Source organism: Aulostomus chinensis, chromosome 8 (assembly GCF_037954235.1).
Source record: "Aulostomus chinensis isolate RoL2024-O1b breed Wild chromosome 8, RoL_Achi_v1.0, whole genome shotgun sequence".
Classification (NCBI taxonomy): domain Eukaryota; kingdom Metazoa; phylum Chordata; class Actinopteri; order Syngnathiformes; family Aulostomidae; genus Aulostomus; species Aulostomus chinensis.
The window spans coordinates 2,773,013-2,788,066 of NC_141327.1; the positions used below are offsets into that span (position 1 = coordinate 2,773,013).

The 15,054-nt window shown below is 42.4% G+C and overlaps 1 protein-coding gene across 3 annotated transcripts in view; it reads left to right on the forward strand.

The window, feature by feature from the left end:
- Positions 1 to 15,054, forward strand: part of tenm3 (teneurin transmembrane protein 3) — a 469,376-nt gene that overhangs the window by 170,712 nt on the left and 283,610 nt on the right. For all 3 annotated transcript variants that reach the window (XM_086210453.1, XM_086210454.1, XM_086210455.1), the window contains one exon: positions 6,595 to 6,672. The gene's annotated coding sequence lies outside the window, so the exon portion shown is untranslated. The remainder of the gene's footprint in view (positions 1 to 6,594; positions 6,673 to 15,054) is intronic.

Here is a 15,054-nt window from a genome sequence, read left to right on the forward strand (position 1 = left end):
TGCATGCTGTATTATAGAAGTCACAGAGAACAAAGATAATGCTGAAGCAAACTTAAGCAAATTGCTCCAACAAATGTTCTTTCAGCAGAGTGGGAACCTGATCACTTCGATCACCAGGTATTATTGAAGGTCTGACAGATGGATACATGGGTATTTGGGCGCTGTGGAGGAAGAGGTGAGGTGGGAGGGGGTGTGGAAGCAATTCCTTGCACACCTCTGCCATAAATATGGAAAGGGAACAGCACGGCTCAGCCAGCCCTCCTACGTGCAGAATGTTACCCTGATTCCTTGGCAGAGTGTAAAAGCATCGAGCTTAGAGATCTAGAACTCTGATAAAGACTTGACAAGGAGAGCCGACAGGTGGAGGCCAGAGCAGGAATCAACAGGGTGACAGGATCTTGAAAAGACCAAAAATACAAAAAAACTCGGGAACAGGATACAAGGAAGAGTAACACAGGCCAAAAATGGTGAAAGCGGCAACTGAGCAGGCCGTCACAGCTGAATAAAATAATGCTCTAATGAAGAATGAAATGTATGACAGGATTAATTAATTAATTAATTAATTAATTACCACCAAATAAATGACACAGCAAGGAGCAGGTGGCAGGACATGAGGTCAGACAGGGAGCTGAGACATGAGGCTCAAGCGTGTGACCTGGGGGTGGAAAGGTGCCGAGCAGAAGACCTCGGGTAGATAGCCTGGGGCTTGACTCTGTGTGAACCTGATGGGCAACCATGAAGCAAAGCCATGAGGACAGAGCAGCTCTGGGCAATGACCAGGAGGCAGGACAGAAGAATGAGACCGTTATGGACTGATAAGGAATTTTATCTGGTATCCTCTGTTTGAACTTTCCTGTGCCTCAGCTTCATGATTCGTCTCTAATTTTAAAGGCTGGTCTGACCCCAGGGCCTTGACCTGCTCTGGGAGTGAACCTGTGGTGCCATTCATAATCCTTTCATAATCGGAAAGCTGTAGTCAGAACACTTACTGATAGCAACGCTGACAATCATGGTGCCAGAGTTGTCTACATACGTAGCTGTGTTACTACGTGAAGGTCACATCTATGCAGAATGTTAATGCTAATTCTGCAATGCCGGGTAGTGCCCGACATTATGACTGTTTTCAAGGAGTCGGACACAGACGTTCTGGAGAAGCTGACTCAACCAGTGAACCTTGTACATCTAACATGGACATCCACTAACATGTCCACTGTCCATCTCTCTCTCCCACTACATGGAAGATGACACTGGTGGTGACGAGGAGCAGCTCTGGAGGTCATCCCCTGAATCAGTGACAAAGATGGACCATCGCCAGTGCCAGTGGCAAAGGATGAGCCTCTGTAGAAGTAGGCAGAGGCTGAGGATCAGATAAAGACAGCTGAGAAAATGGCTGCAGTCAGTTAGGACTGCACAGACGAAGACAGGTGGACCAGCAGTGTCGAAGCAGGGGCTGATAAGGCTCTGTCAGCTGGGAACGTTCAAATGCACTTGCGGAGCTGCAGGAAAGTGAGAATGCTGCAGCTGGCTGTGGACCAGCTCTAGGGGCTGGGCTGTGGAGAAAAAACTGATGAGTGGAACCCATCTGATGTCTGGAAGAGAAAGAGGCTGGTTGTCAGTGATGGCAGCCGAAGGCTCTGGGAGTGTCAGAACATCAGCAGGGTCAGTTAGTGGCTGAGGACCAGGCTGAGCCTCTGTGGAAGTGCTGGCCAGCGAGTATGGCCACTGGTATCGACAGCTGTGGGAACCACACCTCCTAGGTAGCCTGTAAAAATGGCTTGGTGGGTGCCTGGGCGGCACTGGAAGGCTGCTGGACCTCAGGACTGCCCCGGGATAAGGACGGGCAGCCTTAAAACTCCCAAACCTGAGTGAAATGGAACGGAGTGCAGATGGCTTGCGCGTGTGCGTGCTGGGGCTGGTTGCTGGGAACCAGACACTGGCCTTCTTGTTGGCAGGCTCAAGGCTCCGGTGAAAAAAATGAAGCTTTGCCACTGGATGAACCAGCTACTGAAGATGCTGCGACTGCTTCAGAGGAATTGAAGCTAATTAGCTGGAGCTGAGCAAATTTTCTGATTGCACTTGCAAAACCTGGACAATTACCAAAAAAAAGAATATTGACAAAAACAAATTAATTATATTGAAATGGTGTATTGATGTTCTTTATGGGTGTTGACTTCATGTGGAGATCTTCATGAGGAGTGCAGTGAACGATCCTACGGTGCTGTACAGTACTAAAGTTATAAAAACACCCAGACATTAAGATTCACTTGCATGACTGAACTGCCAGTACGGAGTTGAGTGAATGTAGCTGATGCTAAAATGTGAGCACAGTTAAAAGACAGATGGACTTATATTTGGACGTCAGTGTGGGCGAGCTGTTAGCTGATGCAGGTGTCATCGAGGTGGAGGGGTGACAGGGTGACATGTGTGTCTCATTATCACTGCAAAAGTGCCAACCAATCTTTGGAACTCCTCCCTCCCTCCCTCCCTCCCTCCCTCACCGCTCCTCTTCCTGTCTTCTCCAACAGTTTTGACATTAGTACATGACTATTTAAGCAGTAGCAGGGTCTGGACTAAATGCATATGTTTGCATATGTCTTCTATACCAACAACCATTACATAAATGGATTGGGCCTCAGCCGTGGGCCACAGGCCTCGTGTTTTCAGGTTGTTATTTCTCTCAGGGTGGACTAAAAGGATTTTGAGGTCAAAGGTCAATGTCACCTCACATAAACATGATGTCTCTTCAACGCCTTTAGGAAACTTCATCCAGTTAGTCACAGAGGTCCACTGGGACTCGAGGATGACCTGCAAACTGTGCAGCTGGTAAAAGGCCACTGTGACTGCGGAGGCATCAACCACAGCACAGTTGTATTTCATCCAATGATGGCATCTTGATTTCATCAACAAATTCTCACTGTCAAAAACAACACAGGCCCTCCAGTTTGCACTTCTGTCCCTGAGGGGGAAAAAACAACCCAAACAGTGTAATACAAAAAAATGCATCATTGCTAATCCCCCCAAATTTGAACCCGGTGTTGTTCGTTGCTGCTGATACCCTGCTGGTACACTGTAGCTTTTGTGAAGGAGTTTGCTTCTCGGTTTGAAGAGCGGTTCCGTGGTAAACAGCTGTTTATTCATCGTCATGGAGTACGTTTGACTGTTGACATGAATTAGTGAGCAAATATGAAACGTTTCTGCACTCTAAAAGCTCTTGTACTGATTAGTGAGAGAACGAGGAATATAGTAAAGAGTGTGTGTGTGTGTGGGGGGGGGGGGGGGGCTTGTTTTTCAAACACTTCCTCCCTCAAATCTGATTAGCTCAATGTCACATTGAAGAGTTGGACCTCTTCAGTGTGTGTGTGTGTGTGTGTGTGTGTGTGTGTGTGTGTGTTTCCAAACATGACGACAAGGGTCCAATAAAATCTGTTTTAATAGTCCACAATTTTTTGTAGTTTCAAGTTTATTTTTATTATCTGATTTTAGTATTAATAAGATTTAATTACATTTGTTCATCAGACGGACTAATCAAGTCATGTGACGGACTAAGAAAATTTCAAGTCAAAGAAAAGTCAATAAAAATAACGAAAGAGTTTCTGGACCACCAGCAGTGGTGTTGAGTAGAAAATGCTGTCAGGCAGATGAAAAACTAGAATTTAAGATGTCACTCTACGTTTCTCCTCCCTCTGCTGCTGTTGGAATCATTTATTTAAAGACATTTAGTGGAAGCAAACATTTTGCAATCAGAAAACAGACACAAGTACGGAAGAGGGGAGGAAAGCCACACCATCGAAAAACAACACACACACACACACACACACAAGTGTAGACTCTGATGATGAGAAACAAACAGGCCAACAATTGTCAAGGTTTGTTGAGATGATACAATTTAGCAAAACTGCAGCTCAGGATTCCGCTTCTGTTGTTTCTGGAAGTTTCTCCTGTTCTAGAGTCAGACATAATCTGCAGCCGCTTTAAGGAATTTCCCCACATCACCAGCGTGCGCCGCCACCTGCAGTTCTGATGCATACAACAGGACATCATCCCTGCGTACTGGATGTGTGCGCTCCTGCCGGAGGCGGCCTGGCTCAGCCTTGCCCGCTCTGTCGATGCGTACCGAGCCGTGTTTTTAGCAACATGCTGCTGTGAAATTGGAATGAAAATTCATGGCTTTGAAGCTTTTTTAATGTTCATGCTTGTGTAGTTTGATAAATGATTTTTGTTGACGTTTTACATATCAAGTGTTGAGTTGTCTTGTGTGTGTCGGGCACTGCACGGAAACCTGAGGGTTTGTTTTTTTTTATAAAGGATTAACTTTTTGGCATTTTTTCATACTTTACAGTCAGGCTGAGCGATTAATCAAATTTAAATGCAACGCAATCAGCAAAGAGCTGTAATTATACAGCACGGCTTGGTAGCCCCCGCTAACTATGGGGGGCATGGCTCATCTGAAGCTTCATGCTAGTTTGGAGGTGGACATCATCTCCATCTTCTCATCTGTATTCAACCTTGATGTCGACAAATGCCGTTCGACTCAAATACCATAGAAATTCATGGAAAAATTAAAAATGTATGCACATTTATTAGTGACCTTGCAAGGAGGAAACTGAAGAGTTCTGAATCTAAGACTCTTTTTATTCATTTTATTCAGTTTTCACTGTCATCCCCTTTGTTCTTGTGTTTCTTTGTCCTCCACCCTTTTATTGAAATACTTCTCTATCTTTAATCAAATATAAATGTGTTGTTCTGGGGTTGAAAAGAATACAAATTCTCTACCTCAACATAAAAACCCAAAACAGAACTATCCATCATCACTGTAAACGAGACTTTGAGGATTGAGGGTTTCATTTGATGCAAACATTCAGTATTAATGTTTGTTGATCTGTCCAGCAAAGCAAGTTTCCAAAACTTCATAATTCCAATCATACATTACGTCTACAATTCCTTGAAGCAATAATCTCTTGAAACATTTGGTGTGATTTCAAAAACCCAACATCTCTGAATCATATTTGCGTTACACAGTGTTCGAATTTTGATCTTCTTATCAAGGTCACTTTTAAGTTTAATAAACATACGAGACCTCTATGTATAAGCTTGACTGATCTTCTTGCTGAATCCATGTCGTGAAAACAGGATCTGTAATCCTCAGTAATATTGGACCAGCAGAACATGAACTCCACATCATGATGAATCACATGGACACAGGACAAGGCAGGCTGTTGCAAGTTAACTAGAAGATGTGTTTAGAAACCTTTATCTCAGGGGTCTGTGGATTCCATAACGGATTTGATCCTTATAAGCTGTTGAATTTGATTCTAGAAACTCTAGAGATGCATGCACACACGCACATGCACACACGCACATGCACACACGCACATGCACACACGCACATGCACACACGCACATACACACAATAGCGAGGAGGACTAGCAAGGTGCATTAGCGGGGCCAGCTCGAGGCCGTTTAGCAGCCTCGGAGGGAGGGTGAGTCCACAGCAGGAATGTCCCATTGTGGCTGTTCGCATCATTCCCTCCTGTCTTTGTCTGTTTCCCGCCTCTTTGGCGGCAAGTCCCCTGTGTCTCATCAGGTCGTCGGTGCTGGTCCTCAGTGTTTCTCTGGTCCTTGTTGTGTATTTTAGGTTGGTTTGCTGTGTCAGTCATCGTTGCTTCATCTGTTGCGCCTCCACTTATTTGTTCTTGGTGCGTTTTGTATTTTGCCAGAGTGTCAGGCTTCTTTGGTGAAGTTGTCATTGTGGATGTTCATTTTTGGTTTTGAATAATGGAATCCAAGTCCCTCGGCCTCCGCTTGCCTCGACACCACAAACCACGGCGCTATGAACCTTGACAGTGTGCTCCTGCTTAAGATGGTAAATTCTCCTGTTCGAGCCAGAAGAAGAATTGAAGTTTATGACAAGTTTAATATCGGTTGCAGATGTGCAGGTTAGTCCATTAAAAAGTGCCATTAATCTTCAGTTATCAGACTGCTTGAGGGCATGGCCCGGTCCACCGAACACGAGGCTACCAGCCTGCTGGATTCAGTCCCAGGTCAGGGATCTACATTTTCACTTGTTTGAACGTCTATTTTTTGTTCTTTTTAGGTGTCAAGTTACATTTTAAGAGGAGTGCAGCAAGATTGACTGTCTGGCTCAAAGTCCAATCTTCCACAGCAGAAAATGACACAAAGCTTTGTGGGGCAATGCTGTGCTCAAGTTGTGATGCTTACACTGAAGGTCTTGCTGATCTGATACACATCTGGGTATTTCTCTTTTTCAATTCATGTACTGTGCAGTTGGAATGGGCTTCAGACTCACAGTGATACGACGCGTGCATGAGCACCAGCAGGTGGCGAAGGGTCCTGCTCCATCAAATCTATGTACCTGATGACTAGTGGTGTGTTTCCTGACATCATGATGCACTCATGATGGCCCGGACTAGATTGGACTGTCACCCTGCAGCCTCCGTCTCTGACTTGTATGATTTCCAAATGTTAAGTGCAAATTCAGCGAAGCAACAATTTGCTTTGTCATTCAAAGTAACAGCCAAGCATACAGGTGGTGCTGAATGAATCTCCTCAGCTTCCTTTTCTTTCTCTTCTTAGTTTTGGAAGAACAGCAGGGAATGACACAGCCTGGCAGCAGACCAGTACCATTCAACTGCTAGACCGCTCAACAAGTTGGTAGGTTCCATCGAAACCATGTCTCTGTCTCTCCATCTGTGTCTCTTCTGTTTCTGCTTGGCACTGCCTCTCTGTCTCAGCCATTCACTCTGTAGCGAATTTTGCCGTCTATCCTGCTCATTTTTATTGAAATTGTCTTTCTTCTTCCCTCTAAATCTCCCATTTAAGACTGAGAAGATTAGCAGCAATTTGCCTTGATTAGGCTATTCTTGCAGTTGAAAAAAGAACGAGAAACCTGCTCTGCAATTTGAACACGTGCAGGGTGAAACCAGTGATTGCAAAATGTAAAAAAAAAAAAAAAAGGAGCAGAAAACAAAACAAAAAAATGAACAAGCAAAGGAATGAATTGCCAGATTCTGTTCTTGTCAAGTGTTTTGGAAGGCAACTCTTGAGGAAAAGCTGTTTCCGCTGAAGCACTCGAGAAGAATGTGTGTGCGTGTGTGTGTGTGTTTGTGTGTTTGTGTGTGTGTAAGCGGGGTGGAGGGTGATGGCTTGGCATTCAACAGGACCTAACGAATCATTTTTTATTTGTAATTCTGCAACTGTCAATTTGGGTAGAATTTATATATATATTACATATGATCACTTTGGTTCCTGCAGAAAAGCCCTCGTTTGTGTCGCTATGGTTACAAGCGAAGGCATCGGAGTGAGTCTGACACTTTACAACGATGATTTTCGGAGATATTTTCTATGCTGCTGGCTGCATCCGACAATCACCTCCACTTAGAGTTCATGCAGAAAAGACGGAAACATTTGATAAAGGCAGACAGTGCACACACACACACACACACACACACACACACACACACACACACTGAAGAGGTCCAACTCTTCAATGTGACATTGACCCTTGTGTTTGGGTTGTTAGTCTTCTCTTCATATTCCCAGGGTTTCCCTGAGGGGTGGGTTTGGCTCAAATGCGGAGGGGTGTCATGTGATCACTGATTTTAAAGGTCCACTTCTGATAGCATTCATGCACTTTTGTACATGACTGCATTGTGGTTAGTAAAGGATGGAAAAATCACAAAGTAACATTGCTTAAACAAGGTGTATTTTACTCTGATTCCCTTCCATTGTACGTAGATTAGGTTGCTGGGTTTTATCTTCACGAGCAAACAGTAGTGAAGGCTCGCCAACCCAGCCACAGTTTCTTCCTCACCATTGACAGCTGCTGTTTGTGAAACACATCTTAGTCGTCCCTTTCCTTCGCAGCAGCAGAAACCTTCATCCACACATTCATCTCCTCCAGACTGCACCACTGTAACAGCGCCCTCTATGATTCACCCCCAGAACTCTCAACTAAGTACAGGAGCCACAACACATCCAGGGATCTGCTGCCCGTCTGCTCACCCACTCCCCCATCGCCCCCATCCTGCCGCTGAGTTCACTGAAGTCTTGTCATCCCTAACAAAGACCCTCACACACACAAACACACACGCACACGCACACACTTTTGAGAGGCCAGGAAAAAAAAACAGGACGAAGGTAAATGTGTGTATATATATATGGATTTTTTTTAAGCTGATGCCGATTATTGGAGGAAAAAAAATCTGATAACCGATTAATTGGCCGATTTTTTTAATTAAGTTTTAAAATTGTGTTGATTTAGGTAGTATGTATATGTATAATTTTTTATATATATATCGAACAAATGGCTGCTTTTGAGCCTTTCAGACTTCTACAAAGATGTAAATTAGAAGCAGAAAATTAATTTCAAATCCTTTTTATTGCTGAAGCAAGCAGCATTTTAAAACAATAACCATCCTTAACATAACAATGAACCATTAGCTTTTTAAAATAATAATAATAATAATAATAACAATAATAATGTGCAACACAGTGATTCAACTATTTTGTTCATCATCTCAAATCTTTGAAAACAAACAATGAAAAAAACAACTGCAAAAGAATGAGGGGCAAGAATTCGAAGAACAAAATTAAAATATTCACAAGCCCTTTCCTTTCAAAGCGAAACCGTGTCTTATTCCCTGCATTTTATTTCTGAAAAAAATCGGTGATTATCGGCCAGTTTAGGCTGATTAGTGATTATTCTCAAACTGGTTATAATAATAAATCGGTCGGCCCTAATATATATCTAGATCTAGATATATAAAAGCCACACGTATTATTATTTTTGTTTGTAGTTCAAACTGCATCATTGAAAGTACGGACAACCACTTGTTGTAAATGGTCACTTCATTGCTGGTGTGTATTTGTGCGTGTGACTGTGTATTCTCTCCATATGCACTGGTCTACCAGTTCTGGCTAATGCCAGATGGGCTGCGTGTACTAGATTACTATAATCCAATGTAATGTAGCATTAAAATACACCGGCTGGATTATTGATCAAAGCAGACAAGCATAGAAATACCTTTCTGTTGTTTGTGTTCACTGGAATAGTGCGGACGTTCTAAGCCTTGGCTGTCATTGGAAGAAAACCACCTCTGCTGCCTGTGCTGGAATTAGTTTATGGTTAAATAAGCATGCAAGCCCTGCTCAGTGACTGATGTGATCTGACAGCTAGGAAATAACCATGTGACATCCTGGAAAGACCCGCTAACAGTAGCAAGTCTCCTCGCTGGGCCATCACTGCTGACCACACTCACGGTAAGACGAGCTCCTCACTAGCTGAGGCAGTTGAATGCCTCCTCGCGGATGAGTACACAATAGAGGCTTCTTGAACTTATTCTCAGTTCCACTCCGAACAACAGGAGGATAAATCTGCCACTGGTTCTTCGCTCATTGCACTCTTCAGCATCAAATGTCTAATAATGTGTTTTCTAGAAACAGCGTTGGGAGGCCTGCGCTGACCTTTGGAGAAGTATTTGAACCTTGCAGAATCAAATCTGGATAATGTTTAATGAACTGACAGGAACTGATCAAGTGAGACACATCAAAACGGGAGGAAAGGAGGAAGACTTGGCAACTGCAAAGTAGATTCACTGCAAAACTGCACAGAAATTATTTGAAGTTTTACAAGACCCGGTCGGCTCACATGCTGAAGCCGTCGCTGATCTGTGTCCACCCAGACCTTCAGTGTGTGTTTGGTCCCTCTGAGGCTTTTGAAATCTAGCGTGTGAATAATTCTTATGTTGTTCTCTGACCAAACACAAAGCTTACTCATGGGATTACTTGTGTTTATTCAGCATTCTCATTCAAATAACTGCAAGAAACAAAAGCCAACCTGCGAATATTCCTCCTCACATGAAGTAGAGGAGCTGAACGGTGGCGAACCCCAGGTCGTTACATTGTTTCATAATGAGGAAGTCCCAGATATCAAGAAACAACCAAGAACCATCATGTCTGCCTCCATCGCATCCTCCGTAGGCGGGGACAGCTTGCTGAATTTCATTGCCATCTCAAGGAACTCTGTCTGCTACTTCCAATTTAGATTCTGCTGTGTAATTAACAGATCAAAATGATGCCAAAACAACACCATCATGATCCAGTTTGATAGTTTCTCACATCTCCACAAGACAACAAGCAATTTCAGAAAAATAACAAAAAAGGCGAGTTTTCTAAGTGGAGGACAGACCAGAGCTCGCCAGAGCATTTTGAGGTAGTTCCTTTGTTATCCAGAGGAGGGCACTCTAAAACCTCCATACACTTGACCTCTGACCTATCAGACAACTGAGCTAATGATGTAGATAACAACAAGCAGAGCCATCCTAGCCAATAATCTTGGCAGCCTAACAACCGAGAGGTTGTGTGCAAGTATTTAAGGTTTGTGAACTTTGTCAAATGTGTGGGCTCACATGCTAACGTTAACCCTGCGCACGAGTGATGCTGTGCCGAGTTTGACCACAAATTATTAAGATCACTCAGCCAAAACTGGCCACTCACCCACCAGTCACCAAAATAAGTAAAGAGATATAATTGATGAAGTCTGAGTAAGTCTTGAGAGATGGAGGTGTTGTCTCTCTGAAGCACTTGTGCTTCTTTCATGGTGGAATACGACTCCGATGAGTTGTCTCCTCTTATAGCGTCTGACATTTCCACCAGCAGGACTTGAACTGAAGTTGCATTTGCATCTTACACCAACTGACGACATAGAACATTTGTATTTTAACTGGAACCCATATAATAAAGAGTGGATGATTCATTTGTATTTCTTTTTTTTAGTGTTCCATTCAGTTTTTTACCCAAACTAAAAAGTGTTGTTTACAAGTGAAGTGGATTTCATGTGACAGCCCCCTCTGTTAAAGTAATAACAGCTGACATTTGACAGGTGAACTGTCTGTGTTGTGTAATCCTCCCACACATCCTCAGCACCTCTTTGCATGGCAACACTTAGCTCAGTGTGTGTGTGTGTGTGTGTGTGTGTGTATGTGTGTGTGAAGCAGTAAATGCAATGGTAACAGCATCAGTTAAACTAGTACCATGTCACATTATCAACTACAATACATTCAAAGGTTGTAAATGCTGTGGACTGGGAAGTGGGGGAATGTTGACTGTTCTGCAGTGACTCATAGAGATCTACAGAGCTAAAGTGACTTTTACAGAACTACACCAGTGGGCGGCAGCGATGCAGGATTCTGGCAGCTGTAACCCTGAAAATATACAACACTGTTTCAGTTCCCTTTTACACAAAGCAGATGTGCTTCCCAGACAGGCGTGTATGTACATGTACATGTGTATGATGCATGATCAATTGCAGGGTGCAATGAGTTTAATATGAGCAGTGGCCATGAAACAATAGTTCATGTTTTTATTATGAGTACAAGTTGAAGATGGTATACGTTGCTGAGGCGAAAAGTTCCCATCCAATTGTTCTTGAATTTGATTTTCAGTCTTCTCGAAAACTGGGGTTTTCAGTTTAGTTTGTTCTTTTTAAAACCCTCCAAAAGCGTCATAGGTTACCGTGATATTAGACCAAATAAAAGACATAATAGTGGGTTTTTTTTAAAAAATCAGTTATTCTGAAGGACATGTCATGTAGTCTCAGATGGGTATTTCAAGTAGAAATATAATTTGATATTCACTGTGCACTATTCCCCAACTCTTCAAGGACAGAGCTAATGAGCCAGCCATGTGTGCCGTGGGTGCACCACATAATCAAATATAACATTTATCTGTGGTTCACATGCGTGTTGAACCTTGAGCCGTGTATTGAACTTCCTTTTTTTCTTTAATGGTTTGGTATGGTATCCCTACGGGCAAGTAAACAGCCACTCTGAGATGCTGTAAACAGAAGTTAGTGTACTTATATTGAAGTATAAATATATAAAGCCATGACGGCAAACCCTGCAAAACTGTTTCTGATTTTGAAGTCAGACACGTGAAGTCTTGTACTTGAAGTCAGTTTCCATTTTCAATTTGTTCGATTGATACATTCAATTTTTTTGTACTATAAAAGTATTCAGAAATGGGAGTTACTTGAGCTTTTTTTTTTTATAATAGCAGCTTTCCACAGTACTGTATCTGTAATCTGTACTATATGACATACTACACAATAATACAGTATACTTAAAGTACAGTAATTGCTGCCATACAGTTGCAGTGCCAGTGCTTGTGACATGACATGTATTTTTTTGTCTTTTCATGCAAGTGGCAACCCTCAGTGCATTGAAATGACAGACGATGAAAAAACAGTTTTCAAAGGTCGTTTTTAAACTGGAGGTTTGAGTGACATTGTTTAAATCTCAGGTCTTGTTTCTTGTACCTTTACTTTGTCATACTTAGTTTCAGAAGGTGTTCAAAGTGTCTCTGACATAAATATTCCATGTTTGTTGGACAAAGACTAGAATTTGTAATCTTTTCCATGAAGCTCCAACCAGTGTAGGGATCTGGGAATGTTTTTCCCCTTACCCTTGTTAGAATCGTGGCAGCAGCGTTCTGGAACAGAGGAAGCTGGCTGGTTACTGTCTTAGACAGTTTAGATCATGTCGAAAGCCTCAAAATTCAGAACCAAATACAGTGAGGTATGTAGTTTGATTTTTCTTTTTAAGAAGGTTTTGAAGAATGAAGCGAATTTCTTCCCAAAACAATAGCATCAGGTATCTTGTCATTTCATTGGAGAATCATTTGAAAAATCCTTCAGTTAATTGAACTTTTTGAGTCTGTTTAACTGAACTTGTCTGGTGACACAGCCGTATATGAAGCTGTAAAACAACAAATGTCCAAGAATCAAGCCCTGTGGAACTCCAGACTTTTGGGGGGGGAAGGTCTCTGCCTTGAAGGATCTGACCAATTCAGTGCGTTGTTAGAGAGTCAATCAGACAACACATTGTGATCAACTGTATCAGAGGCCATGGTACAAGCCACTGAACCTTCATGGACTCTCTGCTGATGCTATTGTCCCTGAAAACATCAGGAAAAAGCATGCTCAATACAGAAGTAAGAAATGCACATATGCCCAGCACAGAGGTGGAGGCTGGAGTCTAGACTGGAAAGTGATATTTATCAAAGTGACTTTGGAAAGGAAACACCAACAATTTTGAAAACAGGTGGTGAGTGTGACGTAGTTGTTGTTTTGATGGATCCAGATTAGCATTTTTTAATTGTTTTGTCGGTGTTTTGTTTTCTGCCTTTTAAAGGGCAGACGTTGACCATCGGAAGGCAGTGAATCTCGGTGGCTGTGTTTGAAAATGTCTACGAATGTACCGTTGAGACCAAGTATGATGTCGAATTGATTATGCATATGGAAATTATGTTGTGTTGAGAAATGCCCAGATAAATAATAATAAGAATAAGAATTCATTTCATTTACATTGCACTTTTCATTGAACATAAATTTCTAAGTGCTGCAAGGTAGAAATAATGTACACCGTTTTAGCAGTAATTTCTTTGGGCATCCAGAGCTTTCTGGATATATTACAATAACCCACATTGTTTCACGCATCTGTAGTAGCTGAGTGTGAGGCAGGCAGTACTCCTCACCTCACGACCCTGTGCACTACATTTCAGGGTAGTCTCTACATCATGGGACCTCATGTTGCAGCAGGGGAAATCGCTGTCTAAGTTATATGAATGAAATAGTATCTTTGTGGGAGTAAAAAACGTGCAATCCCATGGGTAATTTGAGGTTTTTTTTTTAATAAAATGCTAAAGTTTGGACATAACAATCCATGATGAGAAAAGAGTACATTATCTTGACATGTTTGACTTATATACCAAAGTTGTGCTAGGCTGAGATAGAGGAAGTTGAAAAGAATCAGTTAATTAGCCTTTTACCTCCCAAACCTGGGCCCTCAGCCCTCGATGATTAACCAGCCTGTCCCTACCAAACCACGAATGAGACATTGGTGCATTGATGTATGCACTTAAAAAAGGGAGAAGTGTGGTCTCTGTCTTCATCGAGGCCTTTTTTAATTTCCACTGTCTTGTCATTTGTGTTTCACTTGTCACTTGCAGTTGCTGCTTCTCTCCATCTCCTGAATTCCTCACAGTTCTTTTTCTAGTCGTGTCTCCTCAGGCGAGCTTAGCCAGTAATCATGTTTACAACTTTTCAAGCTGCTTATGTTTGTTTCTGCTATGTTTTCATTTGATAAATATCACTGCACATATAGCATTACTTATCATATTCTGCAAAGTCCAGCCAATTCAGCTTGCGTTGCTGGCACTCTCATTTGCTGCTTTTCTGTTATTTGCAGGTTCTAAAGCAGTATCAAATTTTGTAGCTTTACAGACGGTAAGATGCAGTGATGAAACTTGAAGATATTTACCTTAACATGCTGAAGATAGAAATGGCTTTACGTGTGTGAGCAGGTCGTTTTCATGAGCAAAAGAGATGTAGATGTAAGAGGGAAATTCCAAATCCCAGTCGGTATTCAGATCCAATAACTTCCAAATCATGGCAGTTTGGAGGGGTCTGTTATGATTTGGAAGTCACTGGATGAGCGTGGATGTTTTTGAAATGATACCCAGTTTTTAATTTGACGGAGCATCTTTGTTGCTTTCGCATGCACCCAAACACAAAGAAGGCATCCTGCTGCCTTGTCCGGATCTCTTTCTGCTCCTCGTTCCTCACCACTCTACCAGGTGCTATCTGATCCGCTGCTTCGCCTTGCTTCTCCTCACCCACACCTTTGAGAACATTGAATTTTCTCATGTTATTAAAACCGCACACTGTCAGATGCTTTCATTTTAATTGCCTGTGCCGTGTTGTCTAGGTTATGCACTTCATTATTCCTCCCCTGATTAGTTTTGCAATTCCATGTGTTGAGTTGTCAGATGGAAGGCTGCTCGGAGAAGTATCCGCCTGCACGGCTGAATAAGCTGACTATCCGCTGTACTTAAGAACGTAATCATGACCTTTGCTTCTTAAATGATGTGCAGTGTATACACTGTTGCAAGGTAGAATTAATTCATGAATACCTTTGGTCACATTAATATGTAGAGATTTACATGAGCATGCACGTGTGGCGCCAACCGTAAGGTCGA